Raw genomic sequence first — 13,385 nt, 5'->3', positions numbered from 1 at the left:
AGTGCTCACTATGCAAATAACTATGAGTGTACAGATAAGAAAGATGCAAAGGAGTGGGCTAAATCACAAGGGTTGAAAAAGATGCGCATCATAGTCCAGAATAAACAAGTTACATTTAACAACTTTCAAATGGCTTGCGAGTGTAGTGAAAATATGAGAGCCATTGGAAAAAGGGTAGTGAGTATCAACGAAAAACCACGAGGAAGAAGGGAGTATGTAATATGAAGAAGTGCGGATGCCCTTTTAAGATTCAATTTAAACAGCACGACGTACGAAAAAGTGGTATATGGCTAAAGTTGTCTCGGGTTATCATAATCATAATATTCCGGAGAGTTTGATCAACCATCCTTATTCGGCAAGGCTCAACCCCTTAGAAAAGGAGTTAGGACACGTGTTGAGTAAAAGACGTACAAGACCTATTGATATTCTTAGTGGCATGAAGGTATTAAACCCCCAAAACTCATCCTCGTTGTCAACTATCTATAACGAAAGATAAAAATTTAGAAAAGAGTCATGGAAAGAGAGATTGCTTATGCAACAATTATTGTTTTTGTTTGAGGAGGCAAAGTACTCTACCGCCTATGAAGCGAATGAAGAAAAGGAAGTGGAATATCTTTTCATCGCCAATCCGGAATGTGTACAATTGGCAAGATGCTTTCATCAAATTCTCTTTATGGATTTCACCTATAAAACTAACAAGTACAACATGCCGATATTGAACTTTGTTGGGCAAACATCTACCAAGTCGACATTTACCGTTGCGTTTTGTTTCTTGAAAGACGAGATGAAGGAAAGTTATTTGTGGGCATTGCAAAAGGTGAAGTTATTGTATCAAGAAGGTTATACTTCACATGTGTTGATTATGGATAAGGAGCAAGCATTGATGTGGGCCATACCACGTGTTTTCCCTTACGCGCGTCATCATCTTTGCACGTTTCATATCTGGAACAATGTGCAAACTAATTGCAAGAGGGTTATATGGCAGGCAAAGAAGACCGAGATGGAGAGGATTAAAAATCTACCGTTGGAGAAACAAGAAGAAGAGAAAGAAAAGTTTGAGATGAATGACTCAATAGCCGAGGTGCTTTGGGCGGAATTTCAAGATGATTGGGAACATCTAATATGGTCGCTTAACCATTATATTTCCTAAGGGAGATTTTTGTAATGGAAAAATGGTCAACCTACGCGGATGTTATAACATATTTGAAGAACGAGTTATTGGATCCCCACAAAGAAAAGTTTGTTAGTGCATGGGTAAACCGTTATAGACATTATGACAATCAAGCCACAAGCACGGTGGAGTCGGCTCACTATCGGTTCAAGAGTAAGTTAAATGGTTGTGATGGTGGATTCGTTGTTGTTTTTGAAGCTATGGTCGAGTATTTAAAGCGTGATCTCCATAGAATTAAAGGGGATTTTGAAAAGAGCCGATCTAGAACGATTACCGACTACCGGGATAGCCCTTGGCTCCAGGGAATAATTTTATATGTTTCTCAATGGGTAATCCTAAAAATGATAACGGAAGTGGAGGCTTGGGAGGAACACAACTTTCCACCGGGAATGAGATTTAATTGTCCCATTAAGTCGGCTATGGGGCTCCCATGTAGGCATGCGGTAGCAAATTTTCCCACAAGGATGATTCCGATTGAAGATATAGATCCATTTTGGAAACAACTAGATTTAAAGATCCATCACCAAATGAAGGTTTTGGGGAGGTGTTCTGCGACACGGATGTACACAAGGAACTTTTTGAGAAGTATGCTTCTTTACTACCGGCGCAAAGACAACTTTGGTTGTATGAAATGCGGAAATTCAACCGTCCATTCATTAGAGATGATATTTTGGAACCTTACAAGGGGCAAGGCAAGGATAGGCCTTCGAAGAAAATAACAAAGAAACAGGAAAAGGCAGAAGCTAAGAGAAAGGTTCAAGAGGGTCCACAATTGACTCGTTTAATGCGAAGAGATCGTTTGGGTTTTGAGAAGTTGAACGAGTTGTACAAACTAAAACGAAAAGAAATGGAAACAAGCGGACCAAGCCGATTTAGTCAAATGAAGGTAAAAGACCATAAGAAGAATGTGGTTGTTCCATACCAACAAGGTTCAAAAAGAAAAAAAATTTGATAGTGGAGTCAAAATTAAAGACCCGGTTTTTCCATCCCAACAAGGTTCAACAACAAAATAAGCTAGTAGCGTCCAAATAAAAGTTGGTGGTTCGGTTGATATTAATCAATTAGCGAGAAGCCGAGGTAGTAAATAGGATGTCAAAGGAAAAGCACCGATGGTCGAACCATCGCAAATCACCCCACAAAGAGTTGGTAGTGGTGAGAAAGAGACGGTTATCTTGGATGTAGGTCCGATGAAATCACCCCCTATATATGAGGAAGGTAACTATATCCGACCTACTTACACGATATACAAAAATTACATGCACTTTTTACCACATTTTATTCATAACTACGTCAAGTCCACCGACGATGTTGAGGGCGACGGAAATTGTGGTTACCATGTGTTCGCAGATCAACTTGAACCTTTTGAGCAGGTAAAAGAATGGGGTGACGACCAAATTACTTATGTAAGACAAAAGTGTTTGCTTGAACTACGTGGTTTCCCTGATTTCTACAAGCCAATGATGATATTCGAAAGAGATGACACGGAGGAGGTGCTAAATGAGGAGTTCAAAGCATTTGAATGGCGTTTAATGGGAAACAAGTGTTTGACAACTGAATATTAGATGAGAATGCCAATATGTGGTTATCTACTCGCCAACGCATTCCATTGCGTTATTCATTCCATCTCCTATGGACATAGTGTTACATACGCACCCACAAGACGTATTTTTACCGAAGAAGATTCTCCAAAGATAGTCATCATGGGGTTCGTATACTCGAACCATTATATCGGCCTCCAATTGAAGATGGATGCCCATTACCTTCATTAAGGAAGGGAGACGGTGGTGATGGCGAAATACCATTGGGTTGGTGTCATAGGTTCAAGGAAAGATTTAAAATATGGGATGCATTACAGATTTCGAGGGATGGTCCTTGTGTACTAACGAGTTCCGATGAGGATGACTATGAGTAAATGTGGTGTGAAGGTTAGTGATAACAATGTTTTTTGTAGGGTGGTGCTTAAGATGATAATATGATAACAATGTGGTGTGAACCTATGTATTTTGAATCACTCATTATATATGATTATGTGTTTGCAATGATAATATTATAAAAATGTGGTTATTTAGAGGTATTTACGACCAGGTAATACGCTGACACGACCCAGCCGTAATGACCCAAGTGAGCTATTCGCATACTTACGGCTGAGAAACCTAACCGAAAACCCAGTAACGGCTAGGAATCCTACCCGTATACCTGGGTACTGTCAGATTTTCGGCTAGGAATCCTACCCGTATACCTGGGTACTGTCAGATTTACGACTGGTAATCCTGGCCGTAAATTCTCCTGAATTGTCAGTTTCAGATTTTACTCTATTACGGCTGATACACCTATCCGTAAAACAAATTTCGGCTAGGATTCCTGACCGTTATTCTTAGTACTATCAGTTTAACGGATGGTAATCCTGGCCGTAAATTATCCTGAAATGTTAGTTTCAGATTTTACTTTGTTACGGCTAAGACACCTATCCGTAAAACAAATTTCGGCTGGTAATCAAAGCACTAGTATCCATTCTTCCAAGGTTAAGTCTGCATAATGAAAAGAAAGTCCAAAAAGTAATCACCCAAATCCATAACCTAAAACATGCTAAAAGTCTGCATAAACATAAGCTGGGATGACTTAAACAAGTACATAACCTACAATCATCCACTACGACCAAGAATCGAAGGAACATCCTCAGAAGATGATGAAGAATTGTCAGGAGTTTGGGAAATACTAATCCAATCATCCTCGTCGTCAGTATATAGATCATCCCTCATTGGATTATGTAACTCATGAAGCTTGAGAAGCAGTGTTTTTTGTTGGTCGCAATCCAAATATAAGACCTCCTCAATGTTACGTTGCAGTCCCCTGGCTATCCACTTAGCTCGCTTAACCATCATCGTAGAAATGTCACACATTGGAAGTTCCTGGGCTTCTTTTTCCTTTTCCGGGTTCCTAAAAATGGTGAAAAAAAATCAGAGTTATAAAATTAAGGTTAGGAACTAACAAAAACCGATTTGTGGTAAACAATATTGGCTGGGATAACTGAGACATCCTATCCGTAAATAAGTCTCGGCTATAAACAATGTACATGACCTAGCCGTTTACACAATTACGGCTGGAAGTTTGACCATACCTAACCGTAATTACTAAATCGGCTAGGAAACATGGATAACGGTTATGATATTTCCAGTCGAAAACAGTCAACTACCAAAAAAACTAGATAACACAGGACTTTTTACGGTTGGGAATGTCCCATCCGTGTAACATATAACGGTTGAGATATATATAATTTCCTAACCGTTTAAGAGGTTAACGGCTGGGAGTTCGTGAAGTCCCAACCGTTAGGTTGCAATGACGGCCAGGACGATATGATATCCCAGCTGTAAACCCTTCAGAAATGAAATTTGAAATACCCTGAAATCATCAATGGAACCTATTTGTTCAATGATAAAATAACTGGTGGGTTTTTCGATTCTTACCTTGTAGGAGTCATTTGTGGAGGATTTGCAGGTGTTTGAACAGATTGGTTCACAACATAGGGATTTAGTGTTTGGAAAGATTGGTTCACCGCATCTCCATTAAAAGGAACATCAATAACTCGCCCTGTTTCAGAATCAGGGTTCAATCGGCCGGATCTTGTCACTCTTGGTCTTGCTGCCATCTAGAGAATCAATGGAGAATAAAAAGTTTTTGATTTTGGTTTTTGAGAGTTTTTGAGTAAATGAAGGAGAATATAAATGGAGGAGAGGGTTAAAATTAGGATTAGGTTTTGATTTAATTTTTTTAGAGGAGGGTAAATCAGACTTTTAATTCACTTGAATATCCCCCCATCTAGTGTTTGCCTCCCCAAAGCATTTAAGCCCTCAAAATGGTCAAACGACCAAGACTTTTTAAGCCCCAATAATAGGATTCTTAAAAAATTCGTGTGTGCACATTTTTTTTTTGTATAACAAGACAAACTTCTTGCATGCTTAATGGTTTCCCGTCTTGGTACAATGCTATTGTGAGTAAGTTAATTATTTTCTAACTGAGTATAAACTAAACTTTAGAAGTATCTTCTTTTGAAAATACTTGGTATCCATTCTTACAACTTATGTCAAAGAAAATTAAAGAATTTTGTTTTTAGAATATTCTAACCAAGGAAACAAGCCTTATTAGGGACCAAAGTAAAAAGTTATTGTAGGCAGCAAGAGATTACTTGGGATCAAAGTAATCCACAAACCTAGTCACGAACTTGCATTGTTTGAACCTTAAGCAACCTAGCCTTCTTCATCATTATAAATAGAGAAATTTTCGTAAAAAAATTCTCAAGCTTTGCACGATGTGCATCTTGTTGTTGCAAGATTCGTCTTCCAGAAACCTAGTTTAGACGAGAAATATAATTAGGTTACGACTATGAAGACTTCAGTTGGGATTCATGAAGCCCGGTCTAACTATTTTTTATCAGACAAATATTTTTTGTCCGAAATTTTATTTTGATCATCGTAGACTCGTAGTTCTTGTTTAGTCTAAAGGTCCCCATCTTCTGCAATACAACCATTCAAGAATTGATTGAGGAATAACATTGATAAAAACGGCAAGAAATTCTTCGTCTTTAACCTTGTCAGATCTACAATATTACGATTTAAACTTGATTCAGATAGATCTTCTGAGATGGAATCAGTTAAGCATCTTTATAACCTTTTGAAGAGATTAAGCTCTAACTGTTTGAGGTTTGTTTGATTGCTTTTACATAAAGATCCTCAAAGCAAATAGATTTACCTTGATTGACATATCGAAAGAAATTAACTAGGTATCCTGTTGGAACAATTCCGAGGCCTGTTAAGGACATCATCTTGGGGAATCAAGTGCGTAGATCTTGTGAGAGCCAAGAGATGTAAGGATCTTATACTGCAGCTAAATAGATTAGATGGTATATTCTTTTATTCTGAAGTCTGATAATAGACTAGTGTCTGTAGCGGCCTAATACAATATGGTGTTCAAATTAGACGAGGTCTCGGGATTTTACTGCTAGATTGCAGGCTTCCTCATTAACGAAAATTCTGGTGTCTTGAGTTATTTCCACATCATACTATATATTGTCTTTACAAGTAGTACGTTAATTAACTTGGATAACTTTTAACTTGAGAACAAAGATCTTTCAAGACTTTCTCTTGTTGAATTAAGATCTTAATATATATATATATATATATAACTTTGTCTTGATTGAATTCAGATCTTCAAGGTTCAAGTACATATTAGGTTGACCTTGATATTATAAGGATTAATTGTATTAGTTTTACAAGGATTGTCCATTCAGGTTCACACATGAAAAAGTTAGTGATATACTAGTTACCCTCTCCTTTATCATAAGCGATTTCCTAAAACAAAGCTTTCCTTACCAATTTAGGAGTCTATTATTCACATTTTCCACAATAGGGTCAAATATTTTAATGTTTGATTTATCAGTGAATAAAGGAGACCCATGGTACTTATTATTAAACGATATAGCTTTAACGCCTAAAATATGTTCAACCTCATTTCTAACATGAGAATTTATTTTGAGGCTAAAGAAATCCTCTGACTTGCTTAGGTTTACCAATTGGCCCGAGGCAGAGCCAAATATTTCGTCAACATATTAACTAATTATTGCAAGTACAAGCATTAACAACACAAAATATCAAGCAATCATTAGCAACAAGAAGGTGGGTTAAAGAAAGAACGCATACCTAGAGATTTTAATCTCCTTAATAAAAATTGTAGTTTTAGCATTTAAAATAGATCTCGAAATTGCCTCTATACAAAACAAAATAAGAATAAGAAGATATTGGTTTTCCTTGCTCATTTCTCTCGTAGGTATAAAAAAGATCAATAAGAAAACTATTAAAAGGGACAACAAGGAAATGAAGGATGTGCATTCTAACTCAAGGTTATACCATATCTCAAAGAATCCTAATCTTAAGATGATAGAATTAAAAAAAAAAAAAAATTGACTCTATCGAAAGCATTAGGCATATAATTTTTTAGACCCATCAAACCATTTTTACCATTTTTTTAAATCCATGAATTACGTGTCATATTAGATATTTTTCTTCCTAAAATTGAAAATGATTGATAATTTTGTTTGGTAAACCTTCAATGCCATTAGTTTTTATATAATGTTATATAAGAAGGTTTTTTGTATGAGAAATATGAAGGTTGCACATTAATTTCTTTTAACATGTCCATTTGTAAAACAAATGTATAAATCTAGTTATATGATGTAGTTTTGTTGAAAGAAGATGGATAAAAACTCATTAGGACCACGTCTTTTACTCGAGTCCATTTCAAATAAAAAAATTCATATCTAACACATAGTAGACACGAAAAAAAAGAGCATTATTTATATATCATAAATGCAAGTAGAAATTAAATCAATCATGTTTTTTTCAATATATAGCATGTAGAATTAACAGAGGCACTAATGTTATGACATTTCATGCTCTGCAGCTTTTGTGTTATCTGATAAATTATCAAATACTAAACATTTCTTACCTGGATGGATTAAAAGCACATTTGGTCATTTTCAGTCAAGAATTAACAGTCTGCAACAATAGTTATCACACTTACAAGCTATAGATGTGCAAAACAACAATACTTCTGAAGTTTTGAAAGTAGAGAAGGAAATTGATTATCTTAATAAAATTCAAGCCAACTCCAATATACAGAAATCAAGAGATTATTTCTATAATGACGTAGAAAAAAAGTCTAAGTATTTCCATGTTAGTGAAAACAGAGGAGAGTCTGAACCATAATAGATTCTTTATAAGTTCATGGTGTCAAGATAGAGATTTAATTGAACAACTACTTGTCTCTCATTTTCAAAAGATTAGCACCACTATAAATCTAGTTGACAACTACAAATTTATTTAACACATCCCAAATATCTCCAACACATAATGAGAACTCATTGTCATTCCTTCTGAGCAAGAAATACATTAAGCATTGATGTCTCTATGGAACCATGGACAACTCCGGGACCGGGTGGTTTTCTACCGGGCTTAATCAGGCATAATATCAGGTAGTTAAAGAAGATGTTTGCAAGATGATTAAAGCATTTGTTCCATTTTGGTTTCTCCTAAATAAGGTCAACAACACAAGGGTTATTCTGATTCCAAAATCTTATACATTTCACGAGCCTGAAGACTTCAAGTCAATAACACTTTGCAACACAATATCCAAGTTGATTTCAAAGATAATTGCTCTTAGGCTTAAGAAACACATGACTAACATTATTTCCCCGATGCAGTCATCACATGTCTCTGGTAGACAAGTTTTGGAGTATATTTGTATGGTACAAGAACTTGTCCAAGATATAAAAAATAATGGTGGTAGTTATGATCATCTTGCACTAGAGATGGACATGTTGAAAGCATACGACAGATGAGAATGAGATTTCCTTGTTGAGTTTTTAAGAAAATTTGGGTTCCATGAGAAGTTATGTCATCTTATATTCCAGTGCATCTGTACAACACAAATTGAGATCATGGTGAATGGTTTACCAACTAAATCTTTCAAGCCCACAAGGGGAATAAGGCAAGGGGATAGTGGATCCCCTTGCCTATTTATTCTTTATGTGGAACCAATTTCAAGAATGTTAAAGCATTGCAAAGATACAAATCAACACATGAGTATGAACCATTTTCTCTTTGCAGAAGTCTGTCTCTTTTCTGTAAATTTAATCTTTCCCAAACAACCAAGTTGATAGAGGTCATAAAATAATTTAGTTAATCAACTTCCACAAATTTGTTGTTTAATTCAGTAACAACATGGATTCAACATGTTGTCAAGACATAAATGAAAAATTGCAAGTTAGACAACTAAAATACTTGGGCTTGCCATTCTTTGGTTGCAAAAGCAAGAAAGCGTTATTATCTACTCTTATTGATAAAATGGTCACCTGGTTAGCAAAATGGAGATGTAATAATATGTATGAGGCTGCTAGATCAGTCATGATAAGAAATGTAACAAATGCAATGCCAGTCCATAATACGATCAGCTTCAAGTTGCCGGAAACCACCATCAACAAAATGAACTCAACTTAATAGGGTTTCTATAAAAACAAGAAAACTAATAAAGGCAAACATTTTAACTTCATAGAGAAAATGTCAACAATCCCAAGGAAGAAGGAGGTTTGGGTTTCAAAGATCTTCACTTGTTTCATAGGGATTTACTTGCCAATCTGCATGGAAGTTACATACTGATAAGACTTTTGTATATGCTAAATCCTTTCAAGCAAGTATTACTCATCTGGACAAGTATTCAGCATACAAAAAAAAAATGGAAATCCAACCTGGTCATGGAGAAGCATAAGCTCTAAATTGGACTTCATCAACAAATACAGTAGTATGAGTACTGGAAATAATCAAAAGGTATTAACTTGGAAGCACAAATGGATTCCATAGTTGGACGGACCACCTATACCCAAATATGGACTCACTAACTACCAGAGTTATATGTATGTGCATCAGCTATTTTCATCTGATACGGGTAGCTGGAATTTCAGCCTTATCTTCTCATTATTTGAAGCTACTACTGCAATATTGAATCTCGACATCTTAGTTCGTCATCACCATGAAGATAAAATATTTTGGACTCTAGAAAAGAATGAGAATTTCTCAATAAAGTCGTCTTATAGGAAAATATATGAAGAGATCCACCATAATAACTCAGCGGGTCACATAATGCAGGGTATTTTTTAACATCTATGGGAAACTCACTTTACTCCCTAGGATAAACCACTTTATCTGGAAGTGCATAAAGGATATCATGCCAGCAAGAGACAAACTGGCTCAGGTGATTCAAGATCTTGATATAAGTTGTCCATTATATGCTCAAACTACTGAATCACCATCTCGCTGCATTTTGGAGTGTTTCATTATCTAAAACTGTTTTTTTTTCACCACTTTGGGTCCGCATATACAAATTAGCAGAAATCTAGTGGAATGGTTATGTAGATGGTTTGATAAGTTACAATCTAAGTAAATTCCAAAAAATGAAGTATGTAGAATAGCTATTGCGGCGTGGTGCATCTGGTCTGAAAGATGTGACAAGGTTTTTCAAAGAAGTAACTCCATACCAGAAAAAGTTATACATAAGTGAAGGAAGTTCATATCGGAATATGAGAACAAACCAAAGGTTTCTCCAAGAACCGAGTCTTGTCAGAATCGTGCATATATCCATTAGATCCCTCCTCCAAGGGGAACTTTTACAATTAATTCAGATGGTTCTTTTCTTAATATTACTAAAAATGATGGCAGGGATAGTATTTCATAATTTTGTATGGTAACATTGAGGATCAAAATGCATCTATCTAGATGATGCAGTTGGTGCAAAGCAAGCTGAGTGTAGAGGATTATGGGAAGCGATGAACTGGGCAAAAGATTTAGGTATGGAGAAAGTAAGACTTGAACTGGACTCAGAGCTGGTGATAGATGTGGTAAACAAGGATACCTTCAACACTGACCGGAGGATTCATAATATATTTTTAGACATATAACGTTTCTTAAAGTTTTCACCTTATGATAATGTAGTTATATGCAAAAAGAAAGAAATAAGGTAGAAAATATTCTGTCGAAACTAGCGAGAGTTGATAGAATGCGTGGTTTCTGGTTACCTTCCCCTCCTGACAACATCTACGTTCAATTGCAAGAGGATGCAATTTATCTAAGCACTTAACTCTTAATCAATCCACATTTTCAGTTTTTTTTGTTTTAAAAAAGATAAGTAAATTGTAGGAATTAATTAATATTTTTTCCATAACATATAAGAATAAGAGATGAAGATTGGTAAAACACAAAACATGTCAGCATGCTCTGTTGTTTATGAACTAACAAAAACATTTGACCATCGTCAGAACGCATCGTGTAGAATCCACAAAAATGAGGTATAATACTTCTCTAATTGATTTTTTGTTTTGAAAATATGTTAACGTGCTTCTAGTATTGACGTCTTTATGACTCTGTGTGTTTCTTATATTTTGATATGTAACCAGAAGTGTAAAAGGCAAGTCATTTACCAGAGAACCATAAGGTTATGTAGGAATATTATTTCAAGGAACGGAAGACGTAGATGTTAAGGGCCCTGTTAGTGAGACTTGTTTTTTCTTCTAACTTAAGGTGTTCTTCAGATAGACCACTGAAACTGTCTTATTGACTGTAACTGGGTGCATTGATCTATATGCAAAAGCGAAGATGGTTAGTTCCTTCTTTATACTACCGTTGAGTAGTGTTTTTTTTTTTTTTTTTGTAAATAATACATCTATAAAGGAATTAAGGTATGAATACTTGAGTAAAATAAGGTCTGAGAAGAATTTTGATTATGATCTTGAGAAGTTTTCAAGATTTCTGGAACATTTTTTTTGTGCATTGAGCATTGATGAGTGGAAAGAACAACAAAAACCTACCATGGCTCGTCGACATTTATATATATTCCTTCATTGTTGGGCCGTCGGTAGTAAAAAGAAATGGTGAATTCAAGGAGAATAAGTTAATTACAGTCACTAATGATCCAATGGTTCTGAACAATCAAATGTAAATGATGTAGCTATTAACGGATATATTCGGGCAGTTCATATGATTAAAAGCTTTTTACAAGGCATAGTATGGTCGGACAAATCTTATTTCGATATTCACTGTTTATTGGTAAAAGCAATGACTTTGGGGTATATGGTCAGTGAGAATTGTGGAAGACCAAATTGATTTTTGTTTGATTAAGATGAAGATCAACTCATTGGGTGAAGTGGTTTTGTTCAAAACATTTGTCTATAATTCCAAAAAATCTTCTTTACTCAGGAGTATATAATAAATTTTGATGTAGAAAGACAAGAAGGAGAAGAATTTGAGGTGCCTGAAGATATTTCAGAAATATTTAACGTAAAAAAATAAGATAAAATCAGAAAACAAATTTGTGTTGCTATGTATAGCCATTCAGGAGAGCAAATGATGAATAAAAGGTTTCACACTTATCAAGGGGGAACTAGAGACTCAGACAGGGCTTGAGGACATCACTTGAGATCTCTTTTCTTCACCAACAATTGATACTTCTATGGATGGTTATGATTATGGAGGATGATGATTATTGATACGAGGATATTTTATTTTTATTATTTACGATGACTGTTCAAATTCTTTAATTGATTATAATCCTTTGTTTAGGTTGTTGCAGTGCTTTCAGTTCTAAGTTTGGTTGACACTTTTTAAGTTTGCTAGATAATACGGGTTTCTTATGTTATTCACCATGCTCGTCTTTTGATGATCATATGATTGGCGAAAGATGAGAATCCTAACTTTCTAAAAAATTCTATTAGTGTTAATCCTGCAACAAAGAGGATTATTTATTTTGAATTGTGCATTGTGAGTTTTGCGATTATTTTTTATTCAATTAAATCAATAAGTTAATAAGTTAATTACATTACTGATTATGTTTTTAACGTATGATAGAAATTTTTAATGTATGATAGAAATTTTATATATATTTATTAATTCCAACTTAATTAGTAAAATTTCTATCATACGTTGTATATAACGGATACACTAAGTTAACTTGGTCACTTTATCAAATTTGTTAGTATATTTCAAACATAATTTGCAAAGTGCACTAAAGTTAAGTTTAAAATGCAAAACAAACGACTAAAAAAACAAAACTTATTAGACAATCAAAGCAAAATAAGTGAAGAATGAATTAACTTTAAAGGCAAACTAACCCTTACAAAAAAATAAATGGAAGGAATAGATCAAAAACAAAGAAGATGAAGCAAGAAAGGTGGGAGAGCTCCATTTAATAATGCAAATAAGAGAGAGATTTTATTTCTATGTTGTATTGTCCTTTGTTTTTTTTCACTTGCATCACCTTGTAATATAGATACTTTCAATAATGAAGAATTACGTGAAAAATTAATTAAAAATGACTTGACATAAAGTACAGCCATTGATTGAGTAGAAACGCGCTTGATACTAAAAGTGATGAAGTAACATGTGTAAGTGGGAATTGCATTGTGAGAAACTTTCTTATAATCCAAAAAATATTATTCTTTGCATATGACGATGTGGATCTTGATGTACAAAGACTGGAAGGAGAAGAGTTGGAGGTTCCTGGAGATATTTTGTAAAATTTCAATGTAAAAAAAGGATTCATGGAAACCTTTTTATTAATTAATATATTCCTTCGTAACTTGCAATTATTGAGTTGTATTACTTTTAATTCTCAGTTA

This window comes from Papaver somniferum, chromosome 5 (genome assembly GCF_003573695.1).
Source record: "Papaver somniferum cultivar HN1 chromosome 5, ASM357369v1, whole genome shotgun sequence".
NCBI classification, from domain to species: Eukaryota; Viridiplantae; Streptophyta; class Magnoliopsida; order Ranunculales; family Papaveraceae; genus Papaver; species Papaver somniferum.
The sequence above is the reverse complement of the archived record's forward strand: the minus strand, read 5'-3'. Positions refer to the sequence as shown.